The following is a 15,670-nucleotide window of genomic DNA, read 5'->3' as shown; positions in this document are numbered from 1 at the left end:
TTACTTGCTTGGGCAATTCCAAGATGTAGGGAAAGACTACAAAAAAAAATGTTAACACTTTTCAGGTCTTGTTACATCTTTCCAAATTGGTTTCTAGAGAAATTAAGTTTGGTTATACTGCCACCAGCAGTATGATCATTGCATTCTCTTTAGTACTTGGTACTATTAATTTTGGAATAAAAGATTTTGCCTTATTTTTATCTATACTTTATAATTATTCCTGGTGTCTCAATATTCTTACCAACATATACGAGCTTTTAAATAATATGACTTGGTCATATATTCTACAAAAAAATATCTTCAGTCTGTGCAGTGTCTTTTTAGTTTGATTACAATGTTTTCCCTTTCCTGTATAGATGTTTTCATATACATGCAATGAAACTTATGAATTTTTTCAATTTCTTCAATGGTTTCTAAAATTTAAGAAGTTTTTTTCTCCCTATTTTTAGTATTTTCTTCTTTAAAAAAAAAACACCTACAATTAAAATTAACATGACCCCTAAATTTGTTTCTTTTTTAGGGAAAAAACATCAAGTGAACTAACATGTAATATTCATATACTTATTTGTTAACTAAGAAAGTTTATATTTTATCTTCAATAAATTTTCAAGTACTTGTATTTAGGCGAAAATCTTCCTAGGAAAAGCTATGTTTGCTTTATAAATTGTAAATTAAATTACATATCACAGTGAATTTATTTTTTTAAATATTTTTAATGTTGGTTTATTTTTGAGAGACAGAACGTGAGCAGGGGAGAGGCAGAGAGAGAGAGGGAGAGGGAGACACAGAATCTGAAGCAGGCTCCAGGCTCTGAGCTGTCAGCACAGAACCCGACTTGGGGCTCAAATCCACGAACCGTGAGATCACGGCCTGAGTTGAAGTCAGGCACTTAACTGACTGAGTGGCACAGGTACCCCTACACTGAATTTAAAGAGCACCTTTTTCCCAAAATCTTACAATGATTTGATTTTAGCACATCTTTCTTCCTTCCTCATTTTTATTGGATTGGTATGATTATTTTCTTGAAAATAAACTTTCTATTTACACTGGCACTTCATTTGAAAATAACTATAGAGTATCCTAACTTAAAACAAACATCTTAAAAAGTGTGTTCCTTGGGGCGCCTGGGTGGCTCAGTGGGTTAAGCGTCCGACTTCGGCTCAGGTCATGATCTCGCGGTCCGTGAGTTGGAGCCCCGCGTCGGGCTCTGTGCTGACAGCTCAGAGCCTGGAGCCTGTTTCAGATTCTGTGTCTCCCTCTCTCTGACCCTCCCCCGTTCATGCTCTGTCTCTCTCTGTCTCAAAAATAAATAAACGTTAAAAAAAAAAAAAAGTGTGTTCCAAACATTAACAAGTCATGAAGTCAGTTGAAATTCTACACTAAAAAAGATACACTAGAATGGAAAACATGATCTCACTACTTTATAATATCAGAATCTATACTACCTAATTTTTCTACATTTTTATATAATTTTAGTCATGTAATAAACATTACAATTACACAAGATCTGTTTTTCTAACATTGTTTTACTGATCTCATTGTTTTATAATGTAATACCTACTCATATTATTCTATATATCTTGATAAGGCATATAAAATCAATCTCTCCACAGCCGCCTCCATCAAAAGGTTCTGTTCCTCTACAACATAGCGCAGGTGTGCCTGCGTGGCTCAACTGGTTGAGCGCCTATCTCTTGATTTTGGCTCAGGTCATGTTCCCAGGGTCATGGGATCCAGCCCTGCATGGGACTCCCTACTGGACATAGAGTCTGCTTAAGATTCTCTCTCTCTCTCTGCCACTCCTCAGCACACGCACGTGAGCACACACTCTCTCTCTCAAAATAAAATTTAAAAAAAAACCAACACACCACATAGCACAAAGTATACTTCTTTGCATATAATCAGAATAAAGTACTGATTCATCTTCAGAGTTATTATACCAAAACATTTGTTCACAGGCCTATAAATAAAGTTACTTTATCAGAGGCAGGAGGGAAGAGGAGAAAAAGGAGTTAAGGCATAAAAATCAGTATGGCACACTTTCTGTTCTGAAGGAGATACAAGGAAGACATGATCACCTTTTAAATTTTAAATTAGAGAAGGTAAACTGCGAGAGATGCTACCTAAGAAACGGTTGACAGAATTAGGTGGTAACCCAAGGTTGACGGCCAAAGGCTTCATATTCCAACGCCAAGCATAAGAAAGGCGCTAATCCTCATATAGAGGAAACATGGCAAGGACAAGAAACAAAAAGCATTTGTACTATTTAGGTGAAAAACACATGAGAACTCACATCATTACCTACACATTTCTATTCGATTGGCTTCCTACTAGTTTTTAGGTCACATAGGTTCTAGGAAAATTTAACTATTTTAAATAACAGCAACACATCAAATAATTACACAACATTAAGAACTGGATCCAGGGGCTGGCAGACTTAAAAAAGCTATTCAAATAATTAACATTTTAGGTATTGCGGGCAGTGCAGACTCTTAAGTACACGATTCTGCCATTTTGACACAAAAGCAGCCATACACAATACGTAAGTGAATGAAGAGGCTGTTTTCCAATAATCTTTAATTTACAAAAGCAGGCTAATTTGGTGCGTGGGCCATAGCTTGTTGACACTTGACTTAATCTATACATTTTTTTTAAATTACAAATTCAGCAGACAGCTGTAGGGGAAACCACTAGTTTAAAACTCAAAAATTACAGAATATGTAAAGTGAAAAAATCAGAAAAAAGCTTATGGGTGTCATGGCACTGAAACTATTTTTTATTTACAGACATTAAAGTAATGGGACAGTGGGACATACATCTTCATGATTACTACAACTGAAGACCATTTAGGTTTCCTAATTTCTGTATGAATGAAAATAAATCTAGAAACTGAAGTGATCAATGGCAGACAAGTCTTAATCACTACAGGATTAAAAATAACTCTTCGATATGTAGTTCATAGTAATTCTTATTATTTCTGGTCCCATGACATAATCTTACTATATTAGTAAGATAAAGACACTTCCTACAACATTCTGATTCACTTTTCTAATCCCCCAAAACCTCTTTTTTGAATGGAATGGATGGTCCCCAAAAGTAGGGTACATATTATTAAGTGTAAACACGGCTGTTAGAAATATGTTAATGCAAGGACAAGTATTACCTCCTATCTCCCTTTCAGCAGTAAAAGATCTACAATATAATGAATAATTATAAAATACAATCATAAAATTAATTATAAAATCATCTACCACTAACTCTTAGTTAAAATAATTTAAATACTTGAATATGTTAGGTTTTATCCCTATACTAATAACCTGTAACCACTGCCACCTACCACCACCACCCCATTTTAATAACATCTTTTTAATTTTTTTTTTAATGTTTACTTATTTTTGAGAGAGGGAGACAGAGCATGAGCACAGGAGGGGCAGAAATAGGGAGACACAGAATCTGAAGCAGGCTCCGAGCGGTCAGCACAGAACCCGACGCGGGGCTCGAACTCACAGGCCGCGAGATCATGACCTGAGCCAAAGTTGGCCGCTCAACAGACGGAACCACCCAGGTGCCCCTAATAACATCTTTTAACATGAAAAAATCAAGTATTAAAAATCTAGTAAATATCCAGTCCCTGTATTATCAACCAAAAAAACCATTTTAATAGAAAAATAAAATTTGACACCACTATTTGATAGAATTGTTTTAACATGTCTAAACATTAAGTATGGTTTCTTAAACAGTTGGAAATAATTTCAATGCTATTGTTATTTAACACCTCACAATTTAAGTTGTAAATTGCCTTCATACCTGAGTACATTTTTGAATATTCTGAGTGTAGTAACTTTTTTATTGAGAATACATTTGCTTACTTTGGAAAAAACTCAAAAATCACTGCATGGTCAACTCAAAGAACTTATAAACAGAAATTAATGAAAAAGAAAAAAGTAGTTGAGAATACTGGTAACTGGTCTAATTTGAAACCTTATAGGACTACAGGAAATGTTGTGGTTATTACAGATCCTTGAGATTTTTCAGAAATCATTCTAAATCATAGTTCAAAATAAACCTGAATTAAAAAAAAACACTCACCATATGTTTAATATTCTCAAATTTTATTTTCAGTACAGTCAAGGCAGTACAAAGCTAAATGGGACTAAATTAAGCCAGAAAATTTTCTATTACTCTTTTCACACCATAAACCCAGATTAGACGAATAAAATTGCTGTTACTCATATACAAAGCTAACTTCAAAAATACACCTATAACATACACCTTTCTCCTGTTTTTTAAAAACCCCACATTTATTCTTGCAGGGAAACTTGACATTATACAGTTTTACCTCCACCCAAAACTTGCTGCATTCTTGTAAAACTAGCAGCTAAAAGCAATCAAGTTAACCAATTCAAAATGACCGTGCCCATCTTATTAGCAACACTAGCCAGGTGGAGGAAATCCCATGGTAGTCTGCATATAATCTAGCACTAAGGAATCTCATTCTAAATTAAATAGATCTTATTTCGGAAGATGAAGCTAAGCTCAAGAAAACTTCAAGGGAAATCAAACACTAGGCGGCAGCATCAAGCTGTTGGGACAGCCTGGGCATTCTTCTAACGTCAACTCCAAGCTGAAGTTAGTATATTTTTAATGAGAATTATAGTATAATGAGATGACTTTATAGGGTTATAAAATTTGTTATAAAGGAAAAAGGATAGCTTTCTGTTTTGAATACCTATACTTCTTTCCAGTTTCTACTGGGTAATTTCTCTTGTATCAGTTTAAAATGCACTAGTGACAAAAAAAAAAATGCACTAGTGTTGATGTCCTTTTGATAAAAGCAAAACCCATGGCATTTCCATTGAAGTAGGCACTACAGAGACCAGGAATGACATTTTTATCCAAAATATTTCCTTGGGCTAATACTAAGTTTAAATTTTGTTACATTCAATTAAAATTTTAAACTTGATTAAAGAGGCTGATAAGCAAACTTTGCATTCACTGAATAACGTGTCATGAGCATTATGTGACAGAAAGTTATGGAATATGTGCCCAAGTCAGAAATTTAGTCAGGCAGGGAAAACAAGATGTACACATGTAACTGTAAGTTAAAAAAAAATGTTGAGAGGCAGAAAAAAAAAAACCTATGAATTATTACATAGAAGTAACAACAATAGGATAACTATCCTTGGCAAAGGCCCAGTAGAGACCATTAAATCTCATTCTGGGGGTAACCAAGTTATCAGAATTAAAGACATAAAGCAGTCCTTCAACTAATGCAAAACAAACATTTGTATGTAGAAAAGAAGTTAAAACGAACTAAGTTTTTCTGCAGCTCTTTGTTTCATAATGTCATTTATAAAGGTCACAGTAAACCCATGAGGTAGGTTTTTTTTAGCACAAGTTCATCGATAAAAGATTATGATAAAGCAGCTTGCTGAAGTAACCAAACTAGTTAATAATGGGTCATAGTTTTGAACCGTTAAGTCTCACTCCAAAGCCTTAAATTCTTTCCAATACTGGCTAAAGCTTGAGGGAAGTGAATAGCAAAGTAAATTCTCTTTAATAATAATTTATAATAATTTCCCTTGCTCTAACACCTATATCCTATTCTCCATAAATCAGTTAAAAAAAAACAAACCAAAACACCCTTGGGGCGCCTGGGTGGCTCAGCAGGTTAAGCGTCCGACTTCGGCTCGGGTCATGATCTCGTGGTGAGTTCGAGCCCCGTGTCAGGCTCTGTGCTGACAGCTCAGAGCCTGGAGCCTGCTTCGGATCCTGTGTCTCCCTCTCTCTCTGCCCCTCCCCTGCTCATGCTCTGTCTCTGTCTCAAAAATAAATAAAACATTAAAAAAATTTTAAAAAAAATCCTAGAATAGTACTTGCACACCAAATTTGAAGCCTCCTAAAAGTACTTCAAAATCAGGTGCTCAAAAAGGGGAAGAAACATGTTGGCTTGTAAAGTGTGGAACATAAATTGGCAATGGGAAGAACAATTACAGCTCATCACACGTGTTACTGATTTGACACCTCTTAAGAGAAGCTCTTATTTTAAAGTAGCACCAAAGTCACTCCTGCACAGGAGTGTTAACCAGAAGTCTGTGTATAATATTGTTTTGTGAATCTGGATAAAAAAAATACTGTTCTCATCTCTGAAATTTAGTTATTTCAGTTATGAATGCAGGCAAAACCAGAGTAAAATGCAGTACCTGATAGTTTATCCAAAAAAAAATCATACACATTAAGTCCTTTAAAGACCACTGAGTCCTAGTTTAAAATTAGGCTTTAGACCTGAAACTACTCTTTCTATTTAATGCTCTACTAAAGCATGGATTACTTCATCATATTTAATATTTTGATTATTTCAATATAGTTGGTTTCTGTTGTAATCCTATATATTCCACATTTAAAAAATCATCATTCTGAGGCTAATCGAGCAATTAAAAAACAAAACAAAAAAATCCCTCCAGTATATCGTTTTATTTCCTTCATACCACTTGTCACTGACACTTTATCTCTCTCCCTACTGGAATATTCAGCGAGTATAGGGATGTGAGTGGTCTAGTATGGACCCCCCAAAATCTAGAACAAGTGACTCATACTCAAAATCTGTAGGAAAGTCCCTTAAAAAATAAGTACATAAAGTCTTAAGATTTTCAGTGCATTACAATTAACTACATTCTAAATTTCCATCTTTTCCAGTATATTATTTGTTCTTAATTATGTAAACCTGTCACATGCTAGTTTTGCTCTATGGAGAACGACTCAATTTCAAGGTAAAACCAGAGCACTCAACAGTGTAAAAGGCATTAAAAACAAAACCAAAACCAAAACCGCCCCACCTGTATATATAACGTGCTTTTAAAAAAACTACGTGCTTTATGTCACTCTTTTACAGGGACTTGAGCGAACGACCCTTCCGAGGAGGGCTGCTGCTGTGGCCGATTACTTCTTCCTCGCGCCCAACTCCTAAAAGACAGCCCATGTGGACAGGCTCCCACGTGAACCGGGCTTTACACAAGCCACGGGAAGACTTTCCACATCATCGCCCGCGCCCACGCGGGGCCCCTTCTTAGCTGGGGCGCTCGGCGATCCCAAGGGAAAAGCGAGCCGAGCAGACCCCTAAGCCAGGCGGGGGCCGCGGCGGTTCTGCTACCACTTCCCCAGCCGGGACCACTTCGCTCTCGCCGCAGGGCTTTCGGGAACAAAGCCCGGGCCGCCACGCCGCCTTCGGGCCCACCCGGCCTCCCCCCACCGACTCAGCCTCAGCCCCACCCTAAGGCCTCAGCTCCGGGGACCCCAGCCGGCTTCGATGTTAACTCCCCCGCGTCCCGCCTCGGCTTTTCGGTTGGTGGGGGAGGAAAGCCTCCACGAGGCCTCCCGCGGCAGGAGCAGAGGCGCCACCGTCCGTTAGCCTCCAGCTAACAGCGGCGCCCAGGCTCCATCCCGGGGGCTCCTCGCCCGACCCCACCGGAGGGGAGGACGGGACAGGAAAAATCGAGGCATTCGTCGCCGCCGCAAGTCCCCCTAAGGCCTGACTGCGGATCCTCCCACCCTCCGGCCTTAGGGTCCCCGCCTCCTCTGGCAACGCCATCCTCGGCCCCCGGGCCGCCCGCGCGCAGCCCCCCAACCGCCGCCCGCCCGCCCAGCGGTCACTCCCCCACTCCTCGCGCGAATCCCCGGCCTCAACAGGAGGCTGGGTCGGGCGCGGGGCCCCGCACGCGGAACGAAGGCTGCCCGGCCGCCAACCCCGCGGCAGTCCAGAGCGCACACGAGGAGCCGCGGCGCCCCACGCGCAGCCCACCGCGCGCTCTGCTCCGGCTCGTCGCCGCCGCCGCCGCCGACTGCAGCGCCCGGATCCCCGAGGGACCCAGCCCGGACTCCCCGGTTCTTGTCTCCCTTTCTACCCCCCCGCCGTCCCGGGACTCGCAGTCTCCGACGCGCATGGGGCCGGTTCTGGGGGAGGGAATGTAAACAAATCGGGGTTTTATAGTTACCTCACACTCGAGTGCCGTGTGCATCTCCTCTCCGCTCGGTACCAAACCCCGGCTGCACCAAATCGTGTATTCACCAAAGCCAGCTGCGCTAACTGCGTCGCGGAGGCCCGCGCGTCAGACACCACCCTACGCTACCGGCGTACAAGGCCCACTCAGGTCCCTGCGCAGCCGCACCCCGTCCGCCTATGGGTGCTACGCTCTGGGCGTACACGCACCACCCAGCCATTCACTTCGGACAACGCAACTTGCGGAGGGGAACTGCACCACTCTCGGGATTCCACACGGGCAGAGCGAGCAGTAGGAAATTCGAGTCTACGCAAACTGCGGAGCCCCGTGGCTCCGCGGTAGTTTTGTTCCAAGAAAGGACGCTGCGGGGGAGTTGGGGCGGCTTCTAACGCATGCGTGGAGCGCCCTTTACCTCTCGCTTTTTATCCCGGTTTTGCATGTCGGTTGCTGCAGCCCTGGGGAGGCGGATGAGTAATGGAAACTAAGCGCAAACGCTTTAGCCAAAAGGTTTCAGATCGATAAATTAAGATGTTTATCTGTACGTGAGTTAAACATCTACACTAACTTAACTCCTCCCCTTTGTTAAAATAACCTTTCGGTCTCTTAGGGCAAAAGGGACCTCGTATTTAGCGCTAAGCGCAAGACCTTTTGCATAGTTCACTCTCCACCCCACAATTTATTCTCAAGCGCACTTCCTGCAGGCCTTTCAAACCTCAAAGAAAAAGTTGAGTTCAGAGAGCATGTCCAACACTTACAGTAATTATTGAGACTTTGGCAACTTTCCAAGCTTTTCCACCACTTCCTACTACCTAATTCACTGATTATTTCTTAACACCCAACGGCAAAAACCCCTGATCCAGCCAAGCAATTCCACGGACTCCTGCCTACCTCGTGCTCATTCTTCCTCCCATTCCTTTGCTCACAGCATACCTGCCACCTGAATTGTCTCCTCCCCTTTTCTTAAGCAATTCATAACCCATATTTTCCTGAAAGGTGGCTTTGGACACCTTCTCTTTGCTTTATTACTCTGCTTCCTACAGTTACTTAATCTTCATGGTGAGGCTTATCTGTATTCTGTCTGGTGTGCCTGTTTCTGCATCCAGTCAGATCTGTTTAATAGGATGAGTTCTGGGGGTGCTTTACTGATGTCTAGCAGAGTGCATAAAACCGTGATCAATAGTAATAGCAAGTCTTACGATGGATCAGTTACTAAGGGCTTTACATATATATTTCATGCTCATAACATAGTGAGGTAGATATTATTATCCCACCCCAGGAAACTGAGGCACAGGAAGCTAAGTGACTTGCTTAAGATCACAGACAGGAGAATTGGAATTGAAACCCAGTTAGTATGGCTACATGTCTTCCTATTCTGCATATTTACCTCTGTGAAGCAAGGTTTTGTTTTTGTTTTGTATCTCTGCAAAGAAGATCTTTTGGGTGCTTAATAAACACCTACTGACTGCCAAGGTACTAAGTTTCTTATATCCCTTTTTTCTTGTCTAGTGGGGAAAGCCCCACTAGTGCCAGTTTCACAGACAGGAGAAGTCCTGAGATGTAGGGAAGAGATTAAGTCTGAGTCCTTGCTTCAAGTCTTACCATAGTCACTAGCTGGGAGAAAATGACCATTTTCCTCAGATTCATGGTTAAGAAAATTGGTCTAAATTTAGTCTGAAGTCCTTAGATCTCATATTATCAGAAGTAAAGTCCTTAGATTTCATAAAAGCAGTATAGTACATCTTTTAGGTCGAGAACACTAAAAGCTTCCCAATTACCCTTATGTTTTAAGACTCATAATTATTTTATTGACCACATTACTATGAGCACTTTTACAATATATGTAATGTCTTTCTTCTAAATATCAATAAAATACAGTACTTACATTCCTTATATTTTAGGGTACCCACGCTGCTTTCTAGTTATATAAGGCTACTGTTCAGCTGGTTCACACAAGTGCAGCTGAACTGACTCATCATGTATTCAGATACCTCCATACAAGTTGTTCAACAGCCACAGCTCTGAGTCCAGTTCCCCCATGGCCTGTACCTGTACCAGCCCTTTCTCCCAGGACTCTCCAGACCTCCCACATTTCAGGAATGAAAGGGTTAAGACCTGGCTAAGCAGGAAACCTACAGGACAGCCTGTTAGCAAAGACTTCCATTCTAATTGGTTCCGTGACTAATTGTTACGTATTATAAATATACCTGCATAAAACTGTAGGATAAACCTACTTGAAAATAGACGATGGCTACTCCCACTTCTATACACTTACCCAAACATTCATATATGACCAAGTATACCCATTCTGAGTAGGGCAGGGCTTAGAGTAAAATTACTACCTGCAGTAAATGAGCTGCAAACTAGTATATTACTTTTCCTACTGGGAAAAGGAATCTCAGCAAATGAGTTGAAGGCCTACTCCAAAATCACCCGCTGAGTTAACCAACGGAGAATGCTACAAAAATATCACTATAATGTAGGTTTTATTTCTGTCCATTTTATATACAAGGAATGTGTCAGGGTAAGAGATTCCTGATATTTTAGAATCAGAACTTTCTAAAAAGGTTACTTTTTTCTATCTACCTCATTTGATTCATTAAGAAGCTCACCTGAACTATAAAAACCGTGTAGATGATTTGCAAAAGCCTGGGGAGGAAGAGAGAGTACCGAATTACGAATTACGTGTAAATGGTTTACCTCTCATTTGTTTTGCTTATTCACACTGCTGCAAGCACAATTTCATTTCATCTAAAATTTTAAGCATGACCAACCTACCTTTGTGAGGCATGATGTAATAAATCCGATGGCACTTTTTGCCCCTCAGAGGATTAGAAAAGAACCAGCTAGCTATAAGGTGCCTGGGTGGCTCCATCAATTAAGCTTCTGACTCCTGACTTGGGCTCGGCTCATGATCTCATGGTTTGTAGTTTGATCCCCGCATCGGGCTCAACCTGGCAGCTTGGAGCCTACTTGTGATTCTCTCTCTCTCTCTCTCTCTCTCTCTCTCTCTCTCTCTCTCTCTCTGCCTCTCCCTGACTAGTCCTGTCTCTCAAAATATGTGAAAAAAGAAAAAAGAAAGAGCTGCAATAAAGAGAGAAAATAAGAACCACACATCATACCTCCATCTTTAGTTGTGACTAAAGGAAGTTTGTGACATAAACTTGGTTTCCCTCTAGTAAAGGGGAAAACAGTGACTATCAACAACAAAGTTAAGAACTTGTAATTAAATGTGTAAAGAACATAACCAGTTCTAAGACATCAGACCTTTCAAACAATCGTTCTCTCCATGAATTTAGTAATAACCAAAGATAAAGAAAACTACTTATATTCATGTTCAGTTTAAACTCTCAATTTTCACATGTCCAAACAAGTTTGGTTCAGACAGGCTTATGCCTTGAGGAAAGAGAACCTGGAAGACTAAATTATACAGATGTACAGCCCTCGGGTAGGTGGTACAAAGTACCAGAAACAAGTGTTCACGAATGAAAAAGAAGTAATCAGGACTATGTTCTAAACCTAGGCCTCAAAATTAACAACTGTCTACTCACGTTTGGAGACTATGTTTTTCAGCTTGGAGATAGAGGCCCTTGCTCCAGATCCGAAGCCAGAGAAATGTAAAGGGCATGCCCCTTTTTGTTCCTTAAGACCTAAGGCACTCTGTGACATCTAACATGTCAAACCCAGGGTCAGGATGGGAAGTGGAATCTGTGGGGCAGTCTTTTCCTGATCCCCTGAGAAATTATGTCTCTGACATCTCATCTAAAGACTCGCCATTCCTGGGGCACCTGGGTGGCTCAGTCTGTTAAGCAACCAACTCTTGATACTGGCTCAGGTCATGATCTCACGGTTCGTAGGTTCGAGGCCTGCACCAGGCTCTGCGCTGACAGTGCAGAGCCTGCTTAGGATTCTCTCTCCCTTTCACTCTGCCCCTCCCTCCCTCTCTCTCTCTCTCTCTCCCTCTCTCTCAAAAATAAACATTAAAAAAAAAAAGACTCTCCACTCCCCAAATTAAGATAGACTGTGAGAATCTGCAGGGAAGTGCTCATTGTAGGAGCATAGCTATCCTTGTAGCCATTTCTAATGAGCAACACTCATGTAACTGACACGACCATCCTCTTCCACAGAGCCCATCACTTTGAGGAGGGTACACAAAGGGAAAAAGGAACCAGTCCCACCCCGATGAGCAAGATTTGACTGATGTCCCTGTCAGGTGAGACCATTTTAAGTTGGTAGGCTTATCCAATAAAATGAGTTTCAGGTGACCTGCACAAACGAAACTAGATTGGAGAAATGAAACAGCTGAAACAACACCCCTCCCCCAGTAGAAAAGTCAGTTTTTATATCATTTCCCTAGAGGATGCTATCATTAGCCGAGTTAGATCCTTCAGTTTCAGTTCATTGCAATACAAACAAAAGGCCTTTAGTATTAGACAGGAAGAAAGACAATAAGGAAGAGGCTTAAAGCTTCTGATTTGCCATGGCAAGTGCTTTCGAAAATAGGAATGAGACCTAGCCTAGGAGAAATAGGAAGAACCACTAGGAAGAATGAATGAAAGGAAGAAGATCGCAGCTGGAACCAGGGTACCAGGCACATCACACATTTGCGCACATGGTACCAGGAAGACTTCTTGTCCCAGACCTAGTCTATTGTGCTCACCGATCCCTGGGATTCCACATTTAGAACTTTATTCCTGGGTCTTGAAACCAAAGGGACTTTGACCCTGAAGGAAGTTACCGCTGTTTTATTGTTTATACTGCCGTGAGGGTGTATTTTTTTCCTATCTTCTCTGAAGAGGAAGTTTTAAGAGAGAGGAAACATGATCATCTGGTTTCCCAAGGGTAATGTGGTACAAAAGGACAAAAGGAAAACTAGACAAATTCCCATCTTCTTAATCTTGCTCCTAGCCAGTCTTGTTCACTCAGAAAATCCTAAAATGAAGGAAAACAGTAGGTTTGGTAAGTTTGTACCAAGCTTGGGGGCCTAGATGCCAAGAGGCAGCCGTTTTGGATCCTTTAGAACTCTGAAAGCACAGCAAAAAATCAACTTTCCAAATCTTCACTCCCAGTCCAAAGGAATAAAAAGAGCAACATAAATAATCCACATGAATATTGCAAATTTGAAGAGGATTTGGCGATGGTTACGCTTTAAGGAAAATTATCAACATGGAACTGAATTAGCAGTAAGTTACCATGCAAATATTTTTTAAAGCAGGTTCATTTGTTTAACTGGTTAAACTTAATAAACTCATTTTTAAAGTTCATTTAAAATGTCATCACAAGAGAGCATGTTTCCAATCTTGCCTAGATATTCCAAGACAATTAATAATGAGACCCATTTCACACCTGACGTTTATGAAACCAATCAAATACATCTTTTAAAATCAAGATAATTTGGTTTAGCTTAACAAATATTGCTTATCTTCATTTATTAAGTTTGACAGCAGGAATGCAACTAAATTCTAAACATTAGGGAAGACAATAAATGAATTGTCAAAACAAGAGTCGCTTGTAGGGATTTCCGGATTTTCCCTGCACTATTTCTAAGTACAGCTCAAATTACGTTTTTTCTAGAATAAGTCACTTTTGCACTTTTCACAGAATCCCGTACACCACCTCTTGTTACCATTTCACATCTGTAGGGCAGTTCTAGGTATTCCCTACTGTTTTTTGAGGGATGGTTCTGGCAGTGCCCAATAATTAAGAACCCACTATGCTTGGCTTGCTTCCTTACAGGTGATCTCACCTACAGCTTCCAAGGATATCCTCACACTCAGGTTTCATTCCAATTACAGCGACAGTTGCTTTCTCTAGGGAATTAGTTTTCAGTGTCTTTCTTCCCACCCTAAATACATGAAGATGTATAATTTAAAATGTGTTGGTTAATTAGATATGATGACTTCTTTTAACCCTGTATAGCCCTGCAAGGTAAATATGATGATGCCCATTTCACAGATGAAGAAATCAAGGTGGTTACAGAGCATGTGGCAGACCCAGGACTCCAGTGCAAACAGTGTGGCTCCGGAGGCTATGCTCTTAGCCCTTACATTACCTTGCCTCTTATTTTTGTGAGGTTATCTATATTAGTTTCTCTGCAAAAGTTGGTAATTTAAAAAAAAATCTGTAGAACCTTAAACTGGTGGCTTTTCAGTCTATAAATGTGGCAGGTCAATGGAAATTTTAAATGGAATAAAGCATAGAATAAAAACGTTTCAAGATACTCATAATGTGAACATTTGTTCTTTTCTGCTTTATCTTTCAGCTTGACTAGCTTGAATCAATTCCAAGGGAGATGTTTATTCCACAGTCTCTTAAATTAGAAAGTTAATTAGCCAATCTGGTTATACATTTAGTTGAAAAGCTTTCCCCTCTTTATGGTGATTTGATGTAGTTGTTCAAGTATTTATTTATACCAGTACAGTTATATTAAAAATTAAGCAGAATCAAGTGTATGTTAACAATTTTGATTAGTCATGGAAAAGTGAGCTATGAACTTGCTCATCAATGAAGAATTGGTCAGGTGCAGGCAAACATATCCCAGCAGATTTAAAGTGAAATTCACTTAGGGGATTAAACACTCACTCCAGTCCTTAGATGAATCTCTATCCTCTGCAAGTCTCCCTTGGAGACTTGGAAAAAAGAGGTAAGTGTTAATTAAGGGTTGGAAATATCTTCAAGCAAAAGTCTGTGCTCCTTTTATGTTGCAAGCCACTCTGTCAAGTAGCTGGGAAATGAGGGCAAACAAAATAGAATTCTTGCCCTTCAGAAGCTTACAATCCAGTCAAGGAGATAACGAAGGAGGCAATTTCAGTACAGTATGGAAAGTGCTCTGTTGGAGATAGGTATGGGTTGCCGTGGCAACAAAAGCAAAAATGCCTTCAGAAAGGAAGTGACATCCAAGGTCTGACCTAAGGATTAGTAGGAAACAGCCAAGTAATGAAACAGAGGACAGAGAAATGCAAGCAGAAGAATGAAATGAGTCATAGTGTGGTTCTCAACCGGGGAACTGAAACCCGTGGTGTTGATGTGTGTTTTTGACATGGGGTGTTGGAAGAGATGAGACACGGCCAGTAAGCAGGGTTTTTGTGTACCATACAGAAGAGTCTGAATGCTACCCCGAAGGCATTAAGAGCTGCTGAAGAATTTTAAACCAGCAAGTGCCACGATCACAGGTAAGAAGGAAGTAGCAAGTATGATGTGTTTGATAGGCAGACTATGCCTCCCCCCACCCCTGCAAATGATATCCATATTCTAATCTCTGCAACCTGTGAATATGTTAGTTTTCATAGCAAAGTAAAGTAGAGATTGGGGATAGAATTAGGTTGCTAATTAGCTGACCTTGAGATGGGGAGATGATCACAAATTAGCCAGGCAGGCTCAATTTAATCACACGAGTAGATGGAGACAGGTAAGTCAGAGGGCCATGTGACTGTGCAAGCATGGTCAGAGTGATGCAATGTTGCTAGAGAAAGAAAGTCACAAGCTGAGGATTATGGGTGGCCTCTAGAAGCTGGAAAAGGCAGGGAAATGGGTCTCTCCAGAAGGAACGTGGCCCAGCGAGACCCATGTCAGACCTCTGACCTACAAACTGTAAAACAATAAATTTGTACTGTCCTAAGCCGCCAAGTTGGAAGTAACATGTCACAGCAGAAATAGAAAACTAATGTATTAGGAAG

At 40.6% G+C, this 15,670-nt stretch overlaps 1 protein-coding gene and 1 long non-coding RNA gene across 4 annotated transcripts in view; one reads left to right on the top strand and one right to left on the bottom strand.

Moving 5' to 3' along the window:
* The window catches only part of SLC39A10 (solute carrier family 39 member 10), a 147,007-nt gene that overhangs the window by 60,172 nt on the left and 71,165 nt on the right, over positions 1 to 15,670 (bottom strand). Inside the window, exon 1 of one of the 3 annotated variants that reach the window (XM_040475716.1) lies at positions 7,992 to 8,087. The exons of 1 other annotated variant lie outside the window; for it this stretch is intronic. The gene's annotated coding sequence lies outside the window, so the exon portion shown is untranslated. Of the gene's footprint in view, positions 1 to 7,798; positions 7,888 to 7,991; positions 8,088 to 15,670 lie in introns of those variants that run through there. One more of the 3 variants, XM_040475715.1, reaches the window with a different exon arrangement.
* Positions 8,393 to 14,216, top strand: LOC121030855 (uncharacterized). The gene is made up of 2 exons (XR_005790444.1): positions 8,393 to 8,535; positions 12,122 to 14,216. It is a non-coding gene; the product is annotated as an uncharacterized LOC121030855 (long non-coding RNA).

The sequence above is a fragment of the Herpailurus yagouaroundi genome, unplaced genomic scaffold, assembly GCF_014898765.1.
Source record: "Herpailurus yagouaroundi ecotype Mexico unplaced genomic scaffold, PumYag 140, whole genome shotgun sequence".
NCBI lineage: Eukaryota > Metazoa > Chordata > Mammalia > Carnivora > Felidae > Herpailurus > Herpailurus yagouaroundi.
The sequence above is the reverse complement of the archived record's forward strand: the minus strand, read 5'-3'. Positions and strand labels throughout refer to the sequence as shown.